Source organism: Ixodes scapularis, unplaced genomic scaffold, assembly GCF_016920785.2.
Source record: "Ixodes scapularis isolate PalLabHiFi unplaced genomic scaffold, ASM1692078v2 PGA_scaffold11__112_contigs__length_91849675, whole genome shotgun sequence".
Lineage (NCBI taxonomy): Eukaryota > Metazoa > Arthropoda > Arachnida > Ixodida > Ixodidae > Ixodes > Ixodes scapularis.
In genome coordinates this window covers 79,937,195-79,964,097 of record NW_024609837.1, presented here as the reverse complement: position 1 = coordinate 79,964,097, position 26,903 = coordinate 79,937,195, and the positions used below count along the sequence as shown (strand labels likewise).

Sequence of the window (26,903 nt, the reverse complement as noted above, 5' to 3'; positions counted from 1 at the left end):
ATACATCGCAATACAGGGATACAGATACTCAAAAGTATATCTTAGACTCAGATGGTATCGCGATACATTTGTATCGAGATACTGCCCAGCCCTGCAGTTACTACTGACAACTGATGTATTGGTTACTAGCCATAGACTGTCTCCAGATCTGGGTCGATAATGCTCCCTTAAACGTACAGACGAAGTAATGCTTTTATTTACGTTGCCGGCGACGCGAGATTGTGCGCGTCTTCTAACTGGACATTCCAAAATAACGATACACGTACACTCAGCACTTCCACAAAGTGTTTCAAACCTAAGTTAAGTTTATTTTTTTTCGAGTCCGGTTTTTTAGCGAAAGTCTCTTTTGGGTGGTAAAACGTCGATTGAATTGACAGCTCTCCCGGTGATTCTAGCAGTCGTCGGTAAAGATATAATTGTTCTCCAATGTACGTCTTGGTTTGAGACTCGTTAAAATCCTCGAAAGTCCTACGAACGGGACTTCGCAACTCGTAACGCGATCGGATATATCAATATTCGTAGGTTTGTCGCACTCTACCCCTATAAAAATAAGTTTTGACTTTGTGTTGAAAATGTCTTGACTTCTTGTTGACTCTGATGAGTTCCTTGTGACATCGCCTTTCTGATGACAGTGTAAATTGGAAGTCAACAGACTTTCTGTCAACATTCTGTTGATTTTTTTTCTTGACTTCCTATAGCAGAAAGTCAGCAAGCTTTCTGTCAATTCCACGTTGATTTTTTTTTTGACTAAGGTAAACATAATGTCAACAAACTTTCTGTCAACTCTGTGTAGAATGTTTTATCTTGACTTCCTGTAGCAAAAATTCAACAAACTTTCTGTCAACTCCATGCTGATTTGTTTCTCTTGACTAAGGTAAATATAACGTGAACAAACTTTCTATCAACTTTTTTTTTTAATTTAACTTCCTGTAGCATTAAATCAACAACTTTTCTGTCGAAACTGTGATTTTTTTTTTCGTTTGACTTTCTGTAGTAGAAAGGTAACAGCATTTCTTTCTTGAATGCTTTATCTTGACTTCTTGTAGCAGAAAGTCAGCATAATTTCTAACGCCTTTGTGACGATTTTGTTTTCTTTGCCCCATGCTTACAGTCGAGCCCCTGCACTGAAGATTTTTTTACTTCTTGAAGTGAGGTAGAGTCCACAAAATTTGTCGACAATGTGTTGCAGTTCTAGTTTCTCCTGACTTTCAGTCAGTGTCAGGCCATACTCCCGAATTGACTCCGTATATAAATTCGTGCTTACCTCCTCTAAGCAGTGTCAACAGTCTGGAAATTGTCTGGCGACTCCGCGCTAAAATTGTTTTCTGTAGCTGGAGTCAACAGGAACTTAGATTTCCTGTACGTTCCATGTTTAAATTTATTTTTCTGACGTCATACTAGGTCAGTTGAGTCTATAACTGTCTTGACACAATAACTAAAATTTTTAGTTGACTTCTTCCAGCTAAAGCTTGGTGAAAGCCAGCATACATTTTTTTATTTTGTCGTCAATGTTTTTTAGTGTTACTTTGTTCCTTAATTGACCGGTTTATTTAGTTTACTTATGCTTACTTTTTTAATGTGTATTTCTGTAAAAGTAATAAAAGTCAGCAAAATGTAGTGTTTAACATTTTCAAATGAATTCTACAAGTCAGCCAGCAGCTGTTTTTTTTTTAGTTAGAAACAGTCAGGTGATTTCCAGCTGTCAGGCCCAGATAGAATTCATGTATTTGTGTAAAAATAAAATGGCCAAATAATGTAACAATGACAAATACTATGGGAAGCACTTCATGCAAACCAGGTATTTTATTTACAGATGTGCCTGTTACGAAAAAAGCATGTTCCAAACCAGGCACACAAAATTGATTCACAGTTATAAGGATAGGTCACAGTGCAGAAGATTGAAATTGCTAGCAAAACAGTATGAAGAAATTAACTTTGATGGATTCTCGAGTTTTAAATTGATCTGCTTACTTTCACAAGCGAGATAATGTCAGTGAAAACACAATTCAACTCGCCTCTACAACAAAAGCCTGTTCTATCTTGCAGAGGATCCTTTTCTGACCAACTGTCAACAACACACACTTTGACGCCCGATGTGCTGAAACCTTAATTATTTCTCCATCTGGCGAAACCTCGAAACATGGTTGAATGTTCAGTTCGTCAACTCCAGAGTTTAAATAAGCCCTTACCCTCAACTTGTTGACAAAAAGGAAAACCCCTTTATCACAGTGGCTGACAGCATAGTTATGGCTAGATATACAAAACAAGACAATTTCCACGATTCTACCAAATGTTTCATCAACTTTCACATAGGAATTTACACGTCTTGACTTCTCGCACCTAGCTATGAAAACCTGAAAACACCAAGACTTGCTTTCTTAAAACAAACACCGTTGTTGTGACGCTTTCCCTTTCCATCCAGAAATACTCCTGCAACTTTTGCCATGTGTTGCTTCAAATTGTAACCTCTGGTGAAGCTCTTCAAAAATGCCAATGCACCCGAGTTCGATACACGCAAATCGCTCAATCGTGGCAATGATGACAAAATGCAGTACTTTTCCTCAATTTGTAACTGCGCATACCTCGTCTGTTCACAAGCTTAACAAGTTGACCATTCATGTGTTCGAATGGATAACAAGGGTAGTTCCAAAGGGGACCACAGTCTCTTACGCACTCTACAAGGTGAAGGAGTATGTGAAGATTGTATGTGATATTCTCCCTTTCATACAATGCCTCATACTCCCTGAAAAAAAGACAACATTTTTTTCTTGACCAAACTCAGTGGGTCTACGGAATGTAGTCCACCGCAAGAAAATGCATTAAACGAACAAACTTCAACCAATCTCGAAGAAATGCGGCTGGTAGAAGGTCATGAAGGACGAAAGGAGAATAAAAAAAAGCCAATTTCGCCACTCGGACGACTTCCGGTACTTGTGGAGATGTAGAGACCGCGGCAGTCTCGACATCTCCCACAAGGGCTGGAAAAGCTGCAACCTACTGTCGATCTCATTTATTTTCCTACCAAGACTGTAAGGAAATGCGGACTTGTGGCTGAGCCACATGAATGTCGTATGCCTGACGAAGCCCGAGCAGACGGCATGCATGTAGTCAACCATAAATCCGCAGGGAAATGAAAAAAAAAAACTGAGCATAAAAAGGATGCTTGGTCCTTTAACACCACAAGCAGCTTGCGCTGCTTGTTCAGCTGTCTCAGCATCCCTCAAGACTGAATCGTGTGTCATAAAAGCGTGCTTGGGTCCTGTTGTTGAATAGACACGGGCATGCCCGTTACCTTTTCGGACAACTTCACCTTCGTGTGTGCACCAAGCACAGCCATTTGTTATCATTGAACTGATTCATGTTCATTACCATTCCCCTCGCAACGGTATCCACACAGCATGGACCTGGAAAGACACGTGTGACATGCAACATTCCAAGGTCATCTTTCCAGCACAAACCTTGGCTTGAGAGGCGGTTCAGTTCGTGAAGGAACGGCTCCAGGTAACAGTTCATATCTGGTTTTTTGATTCCGAACCAAAGACCAGCCAGAAGAACGTTTTCGTTCTTTCGTTTTGGGGCAATTCGTTCACTGCAAGCTGCAGTGGCCACGTGGCAAAAGTAGAGGACTCGTAAAGGGGTACACCATCTGTGCTCCACGTCATATAGATGTCGCCTTTTGATACCGGCAGCTTATTATAAGCTTTACTCTTTGTGATGTCTGTCACATCTAAAGAAGGCTGGGGTGCAGATATCCCGTTGGCCAGGCTGTGAATTTTTAGAATATCCGTGAGTTGAGACTCAAAGTCAAGCATGATGAAATAGAATCCAGTTTTTGTAAGTTTGGTCACCTCAAGAACAATCCCACATTTAAGGCATGTCACCGAACTCTCAGATTCCGGGATTTCACCAATGTAATGCATGCATTCTGGACAGTAGTATTGCTGCCTTGTAAGCGTGCTACTTGCAGAAAGGTGTTTATAAAAAAGATAGTTCGTCAAAGGAAAAGTCACATCCTCGGGTAAGTGTGACTCAATCACACTGAGAAAAGACTCTGTAGCGTTCTTCCTGGAATGATACCGGAGGCTGTGGACCATCATAAGGAGCAGGCTCTCTCCTTGGGTTATCCGGAATCCCGGGTAGAGTTTCTTTTCCTGAAAAGCATAATATTTGTAAAATCAAAGTGCACAACTTACAAAATTGGTATTCTATAAAAGGACACACATGTGTAACGTGCAGACACACTACACAGGTCTTTCTGTAAAATTGCAAAGTTAATCAAGTCAGATGTTCCACATGCTCAACGCTATGAAGTTTAATGTTGTGCGCGACAGCCAGGCACGAAGTCAGGATTTTGATTTGGGGGGGGGGGCACCCATGAAAAAGGCTTTAGAATGAGGAGGGGGGAGAGGAGACCCCAGCAAAGTAAAAGATTTCAAAGCCCCCCCCCCCCCCCCTCCCCTTCGGATACGCGCCTGGCGACAGCCCTGCTCTGCAGCTTAGCAGCAAACTCACCGTGCGTGGGAGGACATTCCACGCCGAGGCATCCGCCTTTATTACTGCCTAACTACATAAGTCGTGAGCAGCAGTTAGTTGCAGTGACATTTCCTTTTGTGAAATATATTTTTGTTCAAGTAAAGTTTATTTTTATCAGTTGTATTCATTGCAACTTCGCCTCCAAGCCTATTGACTCTCCAACGTCGGCCACAACAAGAAGAAGCAAGAAGTCTTCTTCAACTTCCACCAGCATCCGGACAACATCTTCCCCGATCTCACCTTCCAGTTCCTGACGGTCGCTCAAGGTACTCCATCGAGGTCCGGAAGCAAAAACAACCTGATTATCTAATAGGCCTCTTCCAATAATCGTAACCCGTCTCTCCCCGCAGTGTCGAGTGAGGTGCTAGGATTATAGGTGGAGCAAATTGTCACTTAATTCAAACGGTTAAGCCGCATCTTTTCATTCATCTAGCATGCTGCATTGCTTCACATGGGTTATTTATGCTAGCCTCTCTACGGCGAACATTCGCTTTGACTGGGGAAATCATTGCTGGATTTTGCTGCAAGCTTCATCTGGCCAGTAAAAGGGACGACGACGACAACAAGATGCCACACCGGATGAATGCGGTGGTATGTATAAGCCCTGGACAAGCATGGCCTTGGGGATGGCAGTCGCCTACCAATACTGGGCCACTTTCTGGCGCCCACTGCCTTCACTGAAGTGAGCGACGACATTGCCGAATCGCCAGGGCTTTTCCATCTCAGACATTCATTTAACAGCCTGCTGGAGGTCACCTCAGTTCGCTAGCCAACTCGCTTGAATCTTTCCCAAACCTTCGAGCAATGGTGATTGCGATGTTGAGAAGACCGCGTCGTCCTCCCCATGAACATATCATTTTTAATTACCATAACTTTCACCTTGAATGTAATATCATCACATAATCACAATCACTAGACGTGGCATCTTGGGACTCCACGATACGGGCTATTGCCTTTCTGCGGTGCCGCAGCTCTCCCAAACCAATAAAGATTATTATCATGATTGTTATTATTATTAATATTATTATTATTGTTGGGATCAGTCCTACAAGTCTTTAGGACTTTGACGGTCCCGAAATCATACCCTGAAGACGTTTAAGCACCTGCAATAAATTTATTATTATTATTATTATTATTATTATTATTATTATTATTATCATTACTACGAACCCCGCTTCATCTTGTGTCACCGGCAGGGTGACACAACATGAAGGCTGCACAAAGTCGTAGCTCTATAGGTTAAGAAACCGAATTTTGCGGTCGATTTAAAGAGCCTGGCCTCTCTGGAATAATCCTGTTTTTAGCTTTTCCCACCATTACATTTTTCATCTTACCAACCATTTCACCGCACTGTCAGATGTACATCGCGTTTTGGACCAGCATTTATAGTTCCCAACAATTTGGAGAGACGGCGAGACATCTACACTTTTGAATATGAAGACATTACCTTAACGCTCCAGCGCCGTACTTAATGGCGCTCAACTTGGCGAGGCAGCAGAGTCAAAGCAAAAAAGATTGGATTAATGCGCTCCAACATACACAAAAACGTTAATGAAGAAAAAAAAGACTATCATGTGTAAATTGAAAATGAAAATCTCTTTCGTCTATCAATAATGCAATAAAACGCGCGCAAAAAAAAAAAAAAAAAAAACGAACAGAGCTGAAGAAACACGCATTTAGAAGCGTTCCACTTGTTTGCACCTTTTTTTTTTCACTGTCCATGCCTTTTTTTTCGCTCTGTTTTTTTATTATAATTAACGAATACCAACCAGTCCAACTCTCGACGTTCCTCAGTCAAAATGTCCAAGAAGCAAAGCTGCTGGAGAAAAGTTTTTAGTAGATATAGATACGCTTAAACAAGGCCCCCAAAATAGCCACGCAATAACAAATAAAAAAAATAGTATTTTGGCTTTAAGAACGAGAATCCACAGCCTTTTCTGCCTCGTAAAACTACTCTGACTTACAAAAGTTGCTCCACAGGGGAAGGGGGAGGTAATTTAATATTTTACGAGAATTTCACAGATGTCTGAGTAGAACAAGAGAAAAAGAAAGAGAGAGAGAGACTTGTTCTGTCAAAGTAAAAATTCAAAACAGGAACCAGCAAAAAAAAAAATTAAAAACTAACAAATAAGCGTTTTTGAGTAAAGACGAGGTGATGCCTAAATCTCCACCACCGCTTGTTATGTCGTGTTAGTCATACGCGCTTCCCCGAACAATAATTTATCCAAATGGCTATAATAAAGAGAGACGCAAAAAGCGCCAAGTTAAACAAAACGCAGTGCGGCGAACTAATTATCAAAGGGAAAAGAAACTCTGAAAAACTATTCCTGTCGCTTTAATGCGCTAGGTTTTCCTCCTTGTTCGCTCTCTCATAATTTATACAGAAACCTGTACAGCTACAATTGGCTTTTTGTTTTGTTTGTTCTTTAGCAAAGACTCTTCTTATAGTATTTCTTTTTATCTTGTATTTAATATCCTCTCTATTGGCTGGTTCCCATTTCCCCTCTTTAGTAGTCCGCAACGAGCTTCTTTTCGTTAAGATTTGCGGCATAGTGCCTTTCGAAACAGGGGCAGAGAGATAAATCCCTGAGCAGCGTTGGGGACACGAAAACTGTCCATCTTCGCTCCGGCTGCTCTCACGTGAGCTCAAAAAAAAAAAGGGGAGAACTCAATTTGGGACAAAAGGGAAGGTTTGAACGAGATCCTTGAATGCAGAGCCATCTTCCATTATAAGAAATGCAAGCCCCTTGAGAGGAGGCCGTGTTCCGAGCATCTGCAGGAAAGGAGCGCTCGCGCGAGTGAACATCAACACGCGGGGAGGATTAAGGAACGGAGGAAAAAAATGGGGAAATCAGGAAATGTAAAAGCACAAATAGAATGGCCTTGTGAGAGATGAGGAAACGTGTGAGGCAAGAAGTAGCTGAAAGAAAGAGCGGATCGGGACAAAGTGAAAATGTTCGCGAAGAATGAGTCAGTGGGGCTCGAAGTGAACAACGTTTTCAGCATGAGTTTAGAGGAAGATACGTGAAGTTAGATATATGAATTCATCCTACAAACGTAGCAAAAGAACGTAAAATAAAAGTAAAGGTGTAAATAGAACTCAAGAAAATTAAGCGAAGGCGGAACTTAATATGAATCTTTCATCGCAGTAAGGAGGCAAGTCGAATAAACACGAGTGAGAATCAAAAGTAAATGGTAAATTTTAATCAGAGATTACAGCACTGTGCTAAAACGTATTTCCTAAAACTGCTTCTCAAAATAAAGAAAGGAATTAGTGTAAAGTAATACAGAAAAAAAGTTATCCTTCATTCGCTCTTAGGTTTGCCTATAGCTGTAACCGACATTTGAGAAATAGTTTGCAGTATTCACATCAAGGTTCTCTAAACAAAATTTCGCTTCTTTGATCTACCGTCCGAATGTCCCACACGCAGGGTGCATTAGAGATTCCTAGGCCAATATAAACAGCGCATAATTCAGGGGATGATCAGATTATTCTCCGAGTTTTCGCACCGTCAGCTTTGGATTTGTTGCACAAATGATACCTCTAAGCACCAGTAACAAGTCATACAAATATAAAAAAAAACAAAAAACGTTGTGTTCGCGGCAGTTATGATAACAGATTTTTCTGCGGACACGCCTTAGCATGTTTGAAGCCTGTTTGCTTCATTCGTATGTATGTTGGCGAACATGTCTGCCATGTGTGACTGCCATAAAGGGAAGACGCACACCTGTGGCAGTGTCTGCAGTCTCTCTTTCGCATAACGCGGTGCGACCGCGGCCTAACTACAACACCGCGCGCTCCCCACGAGCTCTAAATACTTCCAATATTTACTAATATAGCGGTTTTCAATGATTCTAAGTTCGTTTCTAGCCGGAACGGTCTAAAACAAGTCCATGAACCAATTTCAGTCAAATATTCGACTTATCGAGACGATTACCGTCCTATAATATTGCAACCTAACCGTAAAACTCACGCGTAAGAAGTGCTTTTATTTGTAAATTCACGGTAGCAGCCCCTTTTTTTAGTGACAACGTTTTTGGACACCGCGACAAAGGGCGAAGTCGTTGGGGTCTTTCTGAATTAGGAAATGTTTGCGTAAGGGAAACAGAAGCAAAATGTTGAAGGGGGGGGGGGGGGGGTGGAATGAGTTCAAAACACGCCGAAGACACTTAAGACTGCTTAAGTGTAGGAATGTTTTCGCATTCCTACACGCAGCACATTCCTACAAGCAGCGCGTCACGTCCTCCTTTGACACACGGCGCTCCGCTGGTGACATCCCTCTCCCCCACTCTGCAGGCGCGGCGACCCGCCGGCTTCACAGTTTCCGTGACGAAGCAGCTGCGTTGCTGTGCTTTTCTTTGTGTTTTAAATCTGAGGCGCGTCCGCTTTGACCTTGAGCGGCGCTTGCTTGATGACGTATGTTTATGACCATATTTCGGGCACAACGCCAACGCCGCCTTTTCGCGTAATGGGATATATAAGACTCTCGCCTTATAATTAATTACTTGGCGCCTAGAAGCTTAACTTCAGACGCAGCCGACGCTGCGAACTAGCGGAACCGATCACGCAGCATCGAAGGCGCGAGTCATGGGGCATTTTTTGTCCAGCGATGATAGAACACGTACATAAACATGACGAACGCCATGATGCTGCCTTTTCGACGCTTTCTGGTTAGTCCCATCATCTCGTAGCGTCGGCTTCGTCTGGAAGGTAAACCGAAGTATACAAACACGAAACAAATGTAAATCTACTTTTTTCAGGTCTCAGGAAGAAGTAGAGAGCAACGTAACTACGTTGCCCGTTACCCAAAATGAATAACGTAAGTAGGTTACTCGTTACTGTTTTGAAAATGTAACGAGTACGTTACTACGTTACTCAAAAAGTTAACACGGTACCGGTAACCACGTTATTTCTAACACGTTTCCGCCAAATATGCTTTTAAGATAGCATAAGTGCGACTTGTATTTTTTTTAATATAGATTTGTCAAGCCCCCCAAAAAGGTTAACATCTATAAAAAAGTTAGGTTAAAATGTTCAATATCTCTGAAAGGAGGATTTAAAAAAAATAGCGATTTTGTTTTGATTGGAACCACTGGCACATTCAAAGTAAAGCTCCAGTCGAAGAGATAAGCGTTCTAAACAGATTTCATCGAGACGGCAGGATATAAAATTCACCAGAGAAAATTTTAAACTCCCCGAAGAAAAAATGCACAAACATAAATGACAAGGTTTCTAATTAACGGATCTAATCAAGTTAATCTGAAGGTTGAAGGACTAATTAAGGAATTACGTTTCTGGCTTCAAGTGTGTGTGCGTGTGTGTGTGTGCGCGCATGCGTACGTGCGTGCGTGTGTGTGTGTGTGTTCGCGTGCGTATGCGCGCGCTTGTGTGTATGTATGTGTGTGTGTGTGTGTTTGTGCGCGTGTTTCTGTGACGAGGAAAAGATGAGCTGGTTGGTGACACATATTTGGGCGAAACCAATTGAACATAAAAGTATCAACCATCCGCACAAATGAGAGCAGAAAATAACCAGCGGTTGAATACAAATCTTATTTGCTTTGGTCTCGTTTGTATGGATGGTTGACAATTGTATGTTCAGCTGGTTTCGTCCAAACGTGTGTTTCCGGTTGTGTGCGTGCGTGTGTGCGTCTACATGTATGAGGGTGTGTGTTCAATGTCATTGAATATGTCGACTCTGTCAGATTCAGAAATAGCGTATTTCGTTCGGAACCCGTACAATGAAGTCCAATATCAGCTTATAAACGTCAGCAGAAGGTAAAGGAAATTTGTGGCGTCAGAAAAGGACAAAGACCACTGAAGTGTGGTGAGCTGGGCGAGTTAGTATTGTCACGAATGACAAATGATGAGGCAACAAATAACTGAAGAAACTAAGCATTTAATGAGATGAACTTGTGCCCAAAACAAAATAGAAGAGGGTTAGCGTCGGAGGCGTCGATGTCGGCGAAACAGCAGGATCGAGCGCTGGGGCGAGATTGACTCCGACTTGGCATGAGGAGCACCATTTGTAGCCTCGTGGGTTTCTGGGGCATTCGGCCTAGATAACTGGGCGTAAAAAATTCGTAACTTGATCAGACTAGAATGTTCTCGAATTTGCGAGAACGCCAAGTAGAAAAAAATAGATAAAAGAACATTCCCCTCCCTGGAATTAAACCCCAATCCTCAGCGCGAAAGCCAAGCAGGGTAACCATTCAGTCACTTACTCGCTCGCTTAGCAACGCGCGTGGCAGTATGATGGCATAGGGAACAGAACAGCGCACAGAAAAGACGAGGACAAAGAAAAGAACTGCGCTTGTGTGTCGCGAACGTTTTTTTTCCCTGTCTTTCTCTTTTTTCTCCGCTATTCCGTTCAGTATAACAAAAAAAAAAAAAGATACAAAAAGCTGAAAACCAACCCCAAAACTATCACCCCTTAACAATGAAAAGAATTAAAAAAATCAAGTCGACAATTGCTGCGAATTTTGAATGCACAACCTTGACAAACTATGGTTGCAATATCAACAAAAGCGACCCTTACTTTATCAAACCAAAAAGGTCATTCCCGGGAAATATTCAGGCGGGGTTGATGCGAACCGTTGCAAAGAACGATACACAAAAATAAATAAAAGAACACAATAATAAATACTAGGAACGATTGCGTATATAAAACTCTCATTCCACTGAGCAAAATGCCCTCCACGCTTGCTGAGAGAACCCTGATTAGGTGGCTTCCGAAACTTTCCGATGTGTGGCAGCACTGCGGGGGCGCCAGCTTCACTCTCTCCGACAGAACGTCGGCGACAAAGACACTTCAGATTATGATTTGTGTCCTCGATCGGATTTCTTCTGCCCCTGCAAGCAAACCAGCCACGTTGATTTTTTTTTTCAGTAAAATCTCTTAGACGAGAAAAAAACAACAAGCTCGCGTCTTTGACCCTCAAGGCGGTAACGGTTAGGAAAAATTGTCACCAATTCAAGTAATCCATCAAAAAAAAAAGTAATAACGAGACACAATAGCCAATAGTAGATGCTGCTTCAATGGCGGGAGAAAATTGCCTTACATAACGCGGTGGAGGAGATCCCGCTTGACGAATTATCGTCTGACCAATTGCCTGTCGTGTATAGGGAGGACCATAAGTGCCCCCATGTGGGGATTAGGATGATCTCAGATAATTCGCCGCTATGAAGTTTAATCCAAGTTTCGCCGTTCCCTTTTTAGGTGGGTGGATAGGGTTTGTTTAGGTTCGAAAACCGATATCAATCGCTGCCGCCTCTAAAAAAATGTTTTACAAAAAAAAAAAAAACGTTGTTTTGGTTTTTACATTTTACTTTTTTGCTTTTACTTTTGTCAGCATTCTTTAAAAGGAATTTCTAAAAGCTTTCTTGTTTTTTTTTCGCTTGAAGCGGATTTGATTGAACAAGAATTTTTGATAACTCACAGCAACACTATTTTACGAGAGTAAAAACCTATAGCAGAAAGTGTCATTTTTCATTGTTATTGTCCTAGTGATATATTGCACTAGTTGGTAATGTATAGATATATTTTGGTTTTTGTGTTTTGCATGGCGTTGGTACCTTACCAGGCGACTTTGGACCTCGCAAGGAGAATTCGTTCTCACCTTAGAAAAATAAAATGAATTACTGAAAGGATTATTTGATTAAGCGTGTTTTAAAAAGCGAGATATAAAGTGAAGAAGTGAAGCGATGAGAGAAGAGGAGGGTAAAAAAGAGGTGAAATCTGATAGCTTGATTAACAGAAGAGATGAAAACACTGATAGTGAACTGAGTTGAAGGGAAAACGATCTCCAAAAGTAAGAAGGAAAAATGAAAGCCGTTTACAACACCCGGTAACGCCGAATTAAAGCGCAGCTCTTGAGGAGGAGGAGGGAAGGGTACTGAAGGGGGGGGGGGTCATGTGACCTCGGGGGGGTCACGTGATCTCGGGGGGTCAAGTGACCTTGACGATGACAATCCGATGACGTCATCAGTGATGTCACTGATGACGTCATCATTAATGATAACGATGCGGATGCCGATGACGTCACCAGGTTGCATGCAACCTGGATTGCATGCAACAGGTTGCACACAACTCGTTGCACGCCAGTTGTATGCAACAGGTAGCATGCAACCCAGGTTACATGCCAGCTGCATGCGACAGGTTGCATGCCACCTGTTGCATGCAACTCCCGAAGGAATCCGAGGTCCTCCCGAGGTCCTCCCGAAGGAACCCGAGGTCCTCCCGAGGCCCCACCGAAGAAACCCGAGGTCCTCCCGAGGTCCTCCCGAAGGGACCCGAGGTCCTCCCGAAGGACCTGGGGTTCTTCAGGACGACCTCGGTTTCCTTCGGGAGGACCTCGGGTCCCCTCGGAAAAATTTACCCATAATGCACCGTGCGGTAACGCCGACGGCGACGTCGACGCCGCTCAAGCTTAAACGGGCGCCTAAGAGCTGCGCTCTAGAAACTGAACAATCTCCATTACACTAACGAAGATCAAGAAGCACAAAACGTGTGAGCCTGAGCGACATGACGTGGTCAAGGCACGTGCATCGTATTTAATTTATCACAAGATTAAGTGGGGAAATGGACATAACGGTCCATCGAGGTCATGTGAGTTCGTAGTCACCTGATTCTACCTCCTATGTACTCACGTGACATCAGTTTTCTCGCTAAATACCCTACCAAAAAAAAACAGTATAAACAGGGTTATGGAACAGGAAATTCTGAACTTGGATTGAGCGCGTTGGAATCAGATTCGCAAATACGAGAGTTGGGCAGAGAGGACGGACAGAGCAAATATCTTTCGACTTTCAACACATTGAGGACTTTTCTTGCCAGGCCGACAAACAACGGGCTGCCGACGATTTGGGGAAAGTTTTAGTTAGTGGGAAAGAATAAACCAGCGAGAGATAGATGGCTAGGAAGTGGGAAAGGGACGGGGAGAGGAGGAAGGGGGAAGAGCGAAGAAAAGGGCTAGGACTGGCAGGCGTTGACTCGGACAGAGTTGTCTGGACCAAATGTCTATCCACGCCAAGCGCCCCCAACCTCCTTTACTTTTTTTCCGGCCCTTCGCTCTTTTCTTCGCTCTTCACCCTTCCTCCTCCTCCCCTCTCTTTCAATTTTCCTAGCACCCCCCCCCCCTTCCTCTCTCGCTAGTTTAATGTTTGCCACTAACCCTTTTCCCAAATCTTCGGCAGCCCGTTGCTTGTCGGCCTGGTAATAAAATACCTCACTGTGTTGAAAGTCGAAAGATGTTTCTCCTGTCCGTCCTCTTTGTCTAACTCCCGTGTTTTTGAAAATCTAATAGGATTTTTTGCTGAAAACAGAAAATCAAGTTTGCAGACCATTGTCTGCAAAATGGATTTCAGGTTTCTAGCAGGAGATTTTATTTAAAAAAACTTGTCAACAAGAAAATCCATAGTGTTGTTTTCTTTGCTGGTGTTTTATTTTATAGTAATAATAATAATAATAATAATAATAATAATAATAATAATATAATAACAAATAATTTATTTACATGGTACGTTGATGGTGCCGATCAAGAAAAAAGATGCATGACACAGCTTGGCAAGTAGTTGACAGCCTGCAAGACACAGTAGCAGCAGCTTGACGAAAAAAGAACATTCCCAAATCTTGATTACCAAAATTTAAGAATGCGTGTTTCAGATAAGTTATATTTTATTATTGGCTATAGCAGAAAATGTACCTATATAGAGACAGAAGTTATGAAACCCTCAAAATTTAGTTCATACACAGATTCATTTGTGGAGGAAAATAAGTTGAATTTCTCGAAAGGACGATGCACTGAATTCCAATCTTTCATCTTCAAGTAGGGTAAGTATCTTTGGAAATGTATGTTTAAGCCACGACCGCCTTTAGAGGGGCGACCAGGTCATCCGAGGCTGCCTCAGCGCGCCGTATTTGCTTTTGCTTGTTTTGTACTTTGTAGTTCGCGAAACCGCCACCGCGCGTTCTGGCGCTGTAACTCGGCCACACGCCTCACGCGGCGACGGCGGCCGACTCGCCGACGGTGCTCTCAGTGTGCGTATGTGCCGGCAGCACGAGTATGCGCGACTGGCAGTGGGTGCCTTGAGCATTAGTGGTGTTTGTTTTAAGCTCCAGGTTCCCCCGCGATCGCGTCTAGGTGCGCTGTCATATGAGAAGTCTTCCTGCTATTGCCTACGCGTAGCAGCTCGCGATGGTATGCTGCTGCGTTCCGCTCTGCAAGGCGAGCGGGCGCACAACAAGAATAAGCGCTTTCCACGAGTTTCCCGTGACAGATGTGCGGAACCAGTGGCTAAAAAAGATTTCCCGCCAAGCTGATGGTAAGCTATGAAAACAAGGGTAAACCTTCAACATACTGGATGTACATTAAAAAATGGGCACGAGTTTAAAAGCGGCTCCTTTGAGATAACGTTAGCGTCGCAGAGATGCGCACGGCGTCTTTCTTGGGAGCTTGCTTGTCAGGCGGCGTCAGATCGCCTTTTGCTTGCTCAGCCTAGACGCAAAGTCTGAATAAAGATATTAATATTATGTGTTTGTGAAACGCTTGCACTCTGTGCCATCTTTTATAAAATAATATATACTTGAAATGTTCAATATTGAGAATAGCTTTTCAAGATGACTCTCCCCTATTGGAAAAACGTACAAGAAACAAACCTGCTGCTTGTACAGTTCTGGTCTGACACCAGTATAATTTCTTGTTATTATGTATGCAGCTAGTTTGGTTCGGCTTTCTGCAGAACTGGAGATACCGGCACCGCTATGGCTCTGGGTCTGTCTATACTGGCAGCCAGTTTGCTTGCCGATATGATTCGGTGTGCTGGTATGATTTTGCGGCCGATGACGTAGGCGACCGCCATCTTTCCAACAAAAAACGCTTATACCACACCACCACCGTTATATCCAAGTCATACATGCAGAGAGACGACCGCCATCTTCCAACAAAACGTCCATCGTTTACCACCGGTATCGTTACATACACCATACATGTCGAAAAAGAACATAAGCCGCGTTTACATGAATGCGACTTAGTCGTATTGAATCCAGTTGCCGCATTCCATATGCAGTCATGTAAACGGCATAATGCGCAAAGCGCATCGCATTAAAGTCGCTAGACAGAGGTGGATCGAGATGTCGAGTGCGCATTCATTCAGCCCATGTAAACGGAGATCGCATCGCATTTTGGAACGGGGAGGATTATCGGAAGGCGCTCGCTGCGGGAGCGAGTGAACAGCTGAGAACATGGAGGCGGCCAATCTCGTCGGCGGCGCGGAGAGCGGTCCCGCAATTTTTTTCCCGAGAACAAACGCAAGCTTTTATTGTAATCATAACTAAGCGGAATATAGCGGAGCTGCTCGGTGTGGGCGGCCCCGTCCAAACCTTTGCGAAGTACGACTTGCGTGTCCGAAGGGGTCACAAAGACATCGGTGCAAGCACGAACGACACCGAGAGCCCCGAGCACTGTTGAGCACTGCATGGTAGCGCAGAACGAGCAGCTCCTACCTCGGTGCCGTTCCCGGCTGCGCAAGAGCCTCTCGACTCGGGGTACGGTCGCGATCGGCGAGTTCTGGCGCGGCGAAACGCGGAGGCTTCCTCAAAGCGTGCGCACACATGTCGCCTCTCGTTCAGAGTGAACCGGCGGCCCGGCCTGGAGTCCTAAACGCCTTGGTTTCGATGCTTCTTCCGTCTCGCAACTTCTTCTACAGCACCGAAGACAGCGGGCACCATCTTTACGGTCACTAAATGCGTCGAAAGGCCTCCACGTGCGATGCACCGGAAAACGTGGTGCGGCTGGTGCCGGAACGGAACTGCGTAACTTCGAGCTTTGAGTCAGCGTGCACGGCAACAAACCGATCGTGACACCAAGCCGCGGATACCGCATCGCCGGTCGACAGCGGCAAACGGCCCGTTGCTCGTATCGTGGGCCGTGACTCGTACTCGGCCAACTCGGCGTCTTTTCGTGGCCGCTCGCGTCGTCGCTACCAGCCGCAAACCCGGCGTCGGAGAAAAGCGAAACCGAAACGTAAAGCTTCCGCCCAGTGGCTTCCGCTGTCGCGCCTTTTCTGACTTTCCGGCTTCCACGCTTCCGGTCGTCGCGGAGATGGCGACGTAGTGGGTTTTGGCGGTTTTGGCATCGCTGGCTCGTTCTGCGTTTTGGGGGACAGATGTTTTACGGTCCGTTTCTACTGCGTCTCTGGCTCTCAACTCGACGGCGCCTCTCATAGTTCAACCAGGCGTGGTCAACCTGTGTCAGGCAGGCTCGACTCGTCCGATCGCCGGACCGCAGGCGACTTCCCAGTTCGGCCGTCAGGCCTAGGATCCGAAGACGTCTGTCTCCGTGAAGCGGTAAGCGAATCTCGTCCCGTTTTCGTTCTACTTTTAAATTACGTTAGGTGCGCTACAGTGTAAGCATGCGTGCCAAGTGTTCGTAACAATTTTGAACTAGAATAATTGTGCTTCATTGCGGTTTGTCATTTACGGAAAATATAAATCGAGCAATGAACGAGGAGCCATGCTTGAAAACGTGCATGTATGTACGATGTTAACTTCTACCTCGGCGGCTTTAAAAAAAAAGTCAAGACTGGTTACGGTTGGATGCGAGGCTGGTCCCAATGCAATGGCAAGCACTTAGAGCGCCTTTCTGAACGGCATGTAAGCAATATAGCGATCAACGAGACGAGCGACGGCGAGAAGCTACGAGTGCCGGCGCCGAGCGACGAAGATTTCTCACTCTCGCTGCTTGCGCCACTCGGTTCTTGGGCTTCTCAAAACGTCGCTCATCGCCTTGGTCGCTCGCACCAATCGCTTTCATAATGTGTGTCTCGTCGCGCGGCTGACTACCGTGTTCATTCAAGTATAAATCGACCTTTTTTTTCTTTTTTTTTTTTTTCGGAAATTGCGATTAAAGAATTTTGACCTACATTCGCGACCAAATTTTGCGACCCTACCGGAGGCATGGAGCTATCGAGTCACCGAGCCGGAGTTGCCGTAGAGCCGCGCCGCTTCTTGTTTCAAAACGCTTTTGGTGCACGAAAACAACCGCGGTGGCAGGTGGTTGTTTCGCCATCGCATTGTTTCGCCTGGTTTCGCCATCGCGCCTCTAGCCACTACCGTTCCCCTTGCTGGGCAACGGGGAAGGAAAGAAACGCGATGCGCCATGCACTTTGCCCTCCATCCTCGCAAACGCGCACAAAAAGAAAAAAAAAAAAAGAAGTTACTTTTGTTTGTTGTTTGAGGCGGCTCGGCTCGCGTGTTGCTCATGGCGACACGGCGGCTTTGCTTGCGTCTTTGTAGTTCGTCTTTCGTCGCTTCGCACCTTGTTTCGTTTCTTCTTGTCGTCATTTTACCACGGTGTCAGTGAAGTATTGTTGCGAATTTGCGAGGATGTCTACCAAGCTGACGAAGCTTCGGACGACGATGACATGTCCAGAAGTTCTGACGGTGATTAAGTTTTTGGCATCGCCCCGTGATTTAGCTGAGAGTGATGTAAATAAAGGTTTGTTTCTTTTGCCCGAAATTTCCCCCGTTTTTAAAAATAAAAAAAAGGTCGACATATATTTGAACTATTTATTTTTTTTATTTTCGGTGGGTCCAACAAATAGGCTTCGACCTATTTTCGAGTAAATATGTTAACTTTAATTTTTATTTTGGGTTACGTCGGACGTAACTCGAATGCTTGACAGTTACGTTGGGCGTAACTTTAATTTTTATTTCGAGTTCCGTCGGACGTAACGTTAGACACTGCGTTACACTTAAGCAAAATAGGGGCTGCTGGTTCATCATATAAACCAACCATTTGTGTATGATTAAAGCGCATCACTGGCCTAAAAGAAATACTGCCATCCTATAGGAATGTAGCGCTTCATATAAATTTGTTAATTTTTACTTTTAGTCCCTGCCCCACCAGATACAACATCTGACGTAAAGCAGTGTTCCGGATCTCCTTCCAAGACCTCAGGCGGGTCGTCATTCAATCCAGGAGTCGGCGGCGTCTCATGGGCGTGTTGCTGGTGCTTCTTACTGGATGGTGCTACCGAGGGAAAAGTGGTCGTGCTTGGGAAAGGCAAGTATGGCCGCCGTAAGTATAGATATTGTTTTTACCTTTGCTCGAATCCACCTTTAAGTAATGCACAGTTCGCATGTGTGCATCTCTCAATGCTTCTACAGTCGGCTGTTAATATTTGGAGTGCTCCAACTCTGTCAGCGCTAGTGTCTCTAGATCATGCAAATGGGATGCAGCAATAAACCACATATGCTCTCGCAACAAACAGCGCTGTGCCGAAACACTGTGGAATTTACTCTAGCTTAATAATGCAGCACAAAATAGTTGACGCCAAGTATAACTGCTTTTGTGACTCCGTTTTACCAAAAGCTCTGCCGAAACAAACTTGCCGCCTTATAGGTAGTGCAAAAGAACCTCGGTGTGCCTAACCTGGAGAAGGACATTTTTTTTCATAGGTCAATTTTTTCTTAAAGCAATACCTTCAGCCTCCTTGAAATGTTAACATCATGTGACACTCAGAAGAACAGTAAACCCCTTAATGTTGGCGACCCTTTAATTTTCGTGGCCTGTAATTTTGCGGAATTCAGTGGCTGTGATTATGTCCTCTGTGACCGATTCGAGAAGAAATAGGGGCCACCAAGATAAGGGGGTTTTACTGTACATCGGAGGAGAGAGGAAGTCACTTTTGTTTGTATGCAAGAGTAAAACCAACAACAACAATCATGGTGTCGACACTTTGTGAGCCTATCTGTGTCTATTGCATGATATCAATTTTGTTTTGGTTCGTTAAACATTGTTGCCTGTACACTGTGGGATGTCGTCTTCAACAGGAGCAGTGGTTTTCCTCAAGCAGGCAGCATGGACGCGTGCCGCAGCACAACATAGTTCATTTGCAGGTGGTACCGCAGTTTGAAGGATGGTTCGCACAATATGGGGGAATCGCAATTCAATGTTCTACCTCGGGCGTAGACAAGATTTGCTCATTCTAAATCATTTTGTCTACAAATCGGGAACTTGCAACGAATGTACCCGCATGGTTGGAAGGGCCAGACAAGCCTTGTGAGTGCTTCGTTTTCTAGCCTCTCAGTCCTGCACCTACTCACGTACCATATGTGTAGATGTTACGATAGGTGGGAGCACTTACTTGAAAAATGGTGAATGGCAACTGTTGTTATCTTTAAGGTGGACTGCATATTTGCAGTACTTTTCCTCACTTAAAAATATGTCTTACTAAAAATATGTAGTATAGCCGATGACAAAAAGAGAATGGCTGGGCGTCCTCCAGCACGTGCTTGTGCTTTTCACCCCGCTTTGGACAGATGTGCTCGCTCCAGGCTCATCAGGCGCTGAAACGTCATCGAAGGCAGCAGACGGGCTGGAGGTGGAACAACGGAGACTTCTCCCTGCTTTTCTGATGGTGTCAGTGAGCGTGTACTTCTATACTCTAACTTAGCTTAACCTGCACAGAGCTGAGTAGAATAGGCTTGGCAAGTGCCCTTATTGCATATGCATTTGTACAGCTGAGGCACTTTCTAAATCAAGAACATTGTGTACCTTACCTTCAAAAACACATCATTTTGGGGGTGCAAAAGGAATTCTAAGGCATATTTTTGTTTGTATTGTCCTATTACGCATCGACTCCTTCAACTTAATGCAGAGTCGACCCAGCCTCTTGAAAAATTTAATGCTTGCCAGGTAATTGTTTTGCATTTAGTTGATATATCAGTATTCAGTTAGGTATCCCAAGTCATTAGTCGTTGAGGTGGAGTCTCTCTGTAAGTCAATCATGTTTAACATTCATAGAAATGCTTGTCAAATAATGGCACTGTCGAGGATATCTATTCAGCTCGGAACAATCGCTGGGCACAAGCTGATCGTGTGGTTACAGGCAGCAAACATCCCAGTTGGAACGTCCTATTTCACAATGTAGCTGCAGACTAGGTGTGGGCCCCACTCATAAACATCTATACTTTTAGTCTCTTTAAGCTGGACCACTTTTGACACTACAAGCCATTGCAGCTAAAACAGCATGACACATGATTATAAGCTAGACTTACCATGGCATCCAACTAGAAGGTCACATGGCTTGCTTTGTGCACTGAATTTGCAAGGATGGCTTGAAGCTTCTGTCGTGGTTAACTTTAAGCTGAGATACTTTAAAATAATGCTCTCAGTTTTTAGTGTTGCCCGGCATGGTTAACAAGTTGGTGATATAGCGCTGCATTGAAAAGTCTGTGCATTCATGACTGTATCACCTTATGAATGCATACGAGCTATTAAACTCTTCGTTTTTCAGAGAAATGAAATGCACTTTGCTTCCAATTGCACCCGCATCTGTAACTTCATGGTATGAAGCACCTTACGGCTGCAAGCTCTGACCGATCTTGTTCTCTGGTCTGCGCAGGCCCATATCAGGGAGTCGCTCCGAGAGCCTCACCAAAGTTTCCTGCCCGTGGTCGTTCTAAATTTTTTTTGTTGTAGGTATGCATCCTTTCTGTCTTTCCCTTAATTGTACCCAAACGTCTTCTTTTCATTGTCGCCGATTTGCCTCAAAATTGGTTAAGCACACAAATGGACGCTGTACAACTGTATTATACATGTTTTGTTCAAGGTAACTTTTCTTTGCCACAGTTACAGATTTTTTTTTATGAAGGTTAGTCTTTTTTGTTTTTATTTACAAATTTATGTGAGTTTCCATGGGCAACACTAAAACGTTATGCCAGGAGCAAGGAGTTCACTGCTGTAATTTGTTCTCAACTGATTGCAAGAAATTTCGTTAATGTCGTGAAACCTCCTTCCAGCGCTTGCTTTGCAGCATAAAAAAAATTATACATAGGACATACTCTGTTTTTTAAACTGCTTGCTCAATCTGCAGGTCTGCCTGCCATAGATGTCGTGCTACTGGAGAGCAGGCAAATTCGATTGCTGGTTTTGCCATTGCTTTTTTTTTTTTTTTTTAGCCGTTGTCTTAGTAGTTCTTGCAAATTTAGAGATTTTCCTAAAAAGCAAGCCGGGAAGAATATTTAGTTTAGTTAGGTAGCTGAAAGTAATGATTTAGTACCCCTTTGTCAGTAAAATAGATACTGTGTGCCGCTGTTAGTGTCAAGCCGAGATCCACGCTTTTTTGGCATTTTGCTCAGAGTAGTACCCATTCTTATTCGTTAGCCTCTTGGTGTGCCAACTAAACTCTTTGTATACAGACACCTGCCCTCTGCTGGTACACTCTACCCTCATGTTCAGCGAGTGTATGAACTGGAGTTGTATCCACAGTCGACACTCGCTGAGCACGAGGGTAGGAAAATCTTTCCATTGCAGCAGAGCCATATATGGGGAGAGTCTGGCAGTCTATGATTTCGCTGCCGTAACGTCTTCCTTCCGAGTGAGCTGATCAGCCCGCGGCACAGAGCAAGAGGCGTGAGCGCATGCACGTGAACTCTAGGCTGCTCCCAGCTGAGCGGGGAGGGCCGCCATTTTCATTCATTCGCCCGGCATGGGATCGATATTCAAATTTCGGTTCTTTCCTTTTATTTGGCAGGCTCTGGCAATAAAATGATATAGTGTTATTCCTCGGTGGCTTAAAAACCTAAAAAAAGAAGTTCCTCTATGTTTGAACACACTTTTATTTAGACAAAAAAAATTAATAAGCCCGTAGCAGACGACTCATAGCCTCAACAGTGCTCCGTGCCGACAGCTTTGCGTCAAAATGGCGGTCATCTCTTTGCCTCTTTGCTGCCTTCTCTATCCCTCCTTCGGCGTTCTCCTCCCTTTCCTCCTCTCCGGCGCCTTCGTTGCCACACCCGCTGGCTAAACTCTCCCACTATACGGCTTTGCATTGCAGTAGTAGTTTTATTTGTAGTCTTTACAGTTGAATGTGAATATTTGACAGAAGTCTCTCAGGTTGGGGCGAAAGGGGGTTAAATGAATGCATTTGATCATTCGCCTAAATTCGGTACCCATCATTTTAACGCCTACGTAGCCTTGTCCTGGTGGGTGACTATGACTAAAATAAGAGGATCTATGTGCTGATCACGAAAGAATATGCTAGCCATACTAATGTAGCTCTGCCAAGTACTTGATTGTGATTTGTTTTTATTTTCAGCTACTTGGGTGCCTCGAGATCTGGAGATCCTAGTGGCCACAAGCTTGGACTCAATCTTTTTCTGTGGTCTGGCCAGGACCATGGGGGAGGTAATCCCAGCAACAAGAGCATCGCAGTATCTCCCTGCCTGTGACTTTCGATCAGCGTCACGACAGGGGAGTCCTCGTGCCACCAGGCGTTAGGTATGCCACTTGAAATAAGCATTTTTCTTACCTATTAATAGAACAGCAAAAGCACTACTAAGCCTAAAATGCAAAAAAAAAAAAACATATTCAAATCTTGGGTTGGATGAAATTCCAATTACAAAAAGGAGTCTGCAGACATGATTATCATGTGAACTTAAAGCCCGCAGATGTAGGTTCGACGGTGTCACAGAAATAACTTCTCGCAGATCGCCTTTCTCGTGCTATACCCAAACAAATTCTTAAAATAATCATCGTGTTTCGTTGGTGTCATCAATCTTATGTCCCTACCACACCCACCAGTCGGGACATGTGAAATATAGAAAAACAGGAACTTGCACATTGTCAGCTCTGCAAAGATTTATATAGTAAACAGAGCATAGCACGTTCAGCTTAAGAAAAAAATTTAGTGCAGGCCTATATTCATGGTTCACATATATGTGATTGCTCTTTATAATGAAGTGAAAACTGCTTAAGTTGTGGCCCACTACAGGCTTTCCATTAGTGTTAAAAAGTGCGGTAGAAAACATGATTGTGCTTGGAAGACGGGGACATAGGAAGGACAGACACAACAGAGCGCTAACTTTCAACTGATTTAATTCAAGAACCTCAGCGTAGAAACGGACTGTGTCACCGCACCACATCTCAACCAATCCGTGGCCCTGCCACGGACCGCAAGTACGCCAACTCCTTATCCGCCAAGTCAATTGACGCCACACTGACACAACTTGTGCCAGAACTATTTATAGTGTCAGCCTCCATAATCTCGCTAACAGTCCTATCTTTGTGCCTCTCAAGAGCAGTAGACGAAGCAAATAATGGTTTGCACCCGCAGTCATGACAGTGACACGACAGATCATGACTGCGAGTGCAAACCATTATTTGCTCAGTCTACTGTTCTTGCTAGGCACAAAGATATGACTGTTAGAGAGATTATGGAGGCTGATGCTATAAATAGTTCCGGCATGTGTTGTGTCAGTGTGGCGTCAATTGACTTGGCGGATAAGGAGTTGGCGTACTTGCGGTCCGTGGCAGGGCCACGGATTGGTTGAGATGTGGTGCGGTGACGCATTGTGTTTCTACGCTGAGGTTCTTGAATTAAATCAGTTGAAAGTTAGCACTCTGTGGTGTCTGTCCTTCCTATGTCCCCGTCTTCAAAGCACAATCATGTTTTCTAACGTAGTCAGCACTTGTTAAAAAGTGCTCTTGTGTTTTAAGCAGCTCGTACCAAATATTTTCTTGAAATACATTGGTTCATGGAAATTATTATGTAGATGTTGGCAGACAGTCATGGTGAGGCCAATCTTTAATGCCAAGTGGTCCACTTATTCAGAGTTAATTGAGTTTGTAAATATTGTAGGTCGCAAATTAAATTTTTATGGTACGCAATGGGCACAATCATCCGTAATGACTAGCTCTACCTAGGGAACTTCATACGTTTACTACGGCAAGATGGTTTCGAAAAACGAAGTATTTAGTTTATTCAACTCCTGCACTAACCTTGTCTTTAGAAACTTTTTATATTCTTTGCGATGCTGAGATAAGATTCTGGAAATAGTTTTTCTAGAACTACTCTAGATATTTCCAGTTCATCATTTTTCTCGCAAAGCATTCGAGAGAGCCAAACCCTGTAATGTACGGAGGGCACTCACAGAATGATGCGACTGACAGTTTGGAACATTCGGCACTGTAACAGTAATAATGACATGTCACTTATGTAATGCTCATTATCGCAGATCAAACTGCTTTTTCCGTCTACACTCATTTTCAGTAGACTCATTCAGCGAACTCCCACCTGAGACTGCAGCGCTGGGTTCTGCAAAGTAATTTGAATGAATATAGATGCAACAGGTTTCTTTGAGCGTGCATCTAACACACATTCTTCATATTGAATCTGCTAACTGTATTCATGACCATGTCCATAATTGTGTCCACATTCCAGCTTATTTTTATTTTGACATTCGAGTTTTCTTCAGTACTTTTCTCAACATCTGTGCTTGCTGAGCCGTACTCAAGTCCATACATCTTGTCTTTCGCTATTACATTAATATATAAAACTGTTGATGCCAAGTGAGAATTCAAGGTACCGAATCTGTCGTGCGAGCTAAATAAGAACCAATAAAAAGCTCTACAAAGTAAATTTTGTTAAAGGATGCTGTATGAGCATTAGAATAGTACATGCCATGCTAAAAAAAAAAATACAAATTCTTGTTAGGTATGCGAGGATGACAGTGCTGTGCTGTTTCTGATGTGTCACAAAAAAAAAAAGAAATCAGTGCCATACAGTGTTCCTTATGGAAGTACAAACTGTTGAATTCGAAGCCCAGAAGTTTTATTCAAGAATGTTCCTCAATACAAATGTATTTAGAGATCTGAGCTACTGACTCATACATGACTATGTGGCAAACATTCATTTTCATGTGGATTATAGTTTACAAGGTCTAGTCTGCATTGATTTATTGCATTCATGCTGAAACTGGGAGGGGTTCTCTGGGTATGAATAAAGAGATAAACATTTCTTGAAATCAAAACATTTGAGAACGGACAAAAGGAAGGATCTGAGAACGGTATCTTAGATTCTCTTCTTTTTCTTACAGTATCTCTAATGTTCACTTTATTTCACCTGATGCATTTAGTTTTTAGCGCAGCTCTTAGCACCCGTTTCCGCGTTTTGCGGCGTCGCTGTCGGCGTAACCGCCCAACTAAACTTGGCAGGAAATTGAATTAATGTTGTGGTCATGTGACGTTAATATTTCCGCTAAGTCTAGCTGAGAAACTGAATTTTTTTATGGATGACGTGACACGGTCATGCGACGTCATTTTCCCCGCTACTTTTAGCGGAAAAACTGCATTTGTGTTGAGGTCATGTGACATCAATTTCTGCGCTAAATTTAGGGGGAAACTTAACCAGCTAAATTTAGTGGGGAAATTTTCCCGCTAAATTCAGGGAAATTTCCCGCTAAATGGGAGGGAGCAGAAGAGGAGGAGGGGAGGGGGAGGAGGGGCATACCCTCCCATCCTCCTCTTCAAGATCTGTGCTCTAATTTCCCGTTACAGAGAATTGTAAACGTCTCATATTTCATCTCATGTTTATTAAACTTTTATATTGCAGGTGCGCTCGCAGCACAAATCTGGGTTGTGCTGATCCTCTACGCACAAGTTAGGAACTCCTGAGTGGCAAGAGTGGGAGTTTGGTCTGACAGCTCAAGGGACACCATTGTTCAGTATTGAATTTTTAATAATCTTCTTTTGAGCAAAGTTAAGCTTTGCTGCATGCAGTTCTTGTAAAAATAAATACCTGCAACCAAATTTACCAGGTCACGACATTTCGCCTCTGCTCTTAGTGCTCTTGGTGAGCCTCGGATAAGAGCTTACTGGTGTGCAAACATCATGCTTGTTTGAAACCACTCACTGATGTAGAGACTCGCTGACATCCAGCATTCCAATGAAATGCTGGATGTCCACAAGTCTTTCTTGAACAATGCAAGCGGGGAAGGAACCATACAATCGTATCGTATTGGGGGACATTCTACAGAGTGTTTTTTTCTATGTTTTACAGATTTTTTTTAAAAAAGCCGTAAAAGCTACATTTACACGGTCTGTGCACGTGAGTTATATGGCCAGGGCGGCATAGTATAAAAGGCTAATTTGTAATGATCCGTCGGCTTATTACAGAGATGTGCCAGACTTCTTTCAGAAAACTAGATGGAGGTTCATTCTAGCGTAGTTTTATCCCGCGAATCTGAATATCCCGTTCGTTTTCCTCAAAGATATAAGTAAACGTCAAAAAACACACAAAAACATCCTACCAACAGTGACATCGTAAGAAGACCTTTCGGCCGCCAAGCGTGTGTCGCTTAAGGGCGGCTCGTCCAATCGCAAGTTTTCTAGGTATATTCTCCGGCATTGGCACCAGTCGTGACACATTTTCCTGCCCTTTTAAAAAATAGCATGTGCGTGCATATAGCTTTGATAGGCGCTGAAGATGCGTGAACAAAGATTTTGAAAGCTGCTCTTGTGACGTCGCTCTCTAGGGAAGTGCTTTCACAGCGCTTTAAAAATGACTATGCAGCCTCGATTAATTAAAT

General features: G+C 43.7%; 1 pseudogene; it reads right to left on the bottom strand.

The window, feature by feature from the left end:
• Window positions 1-2,344: 2,344 nt before the first annotated feature.
• On the bottom strand, window positions 2,345-3,242 carry LOC115309912 (annotated as a pseudogene).
• Window positions 3,243-26,903: the final 23,661 nt, after the last annotated feature.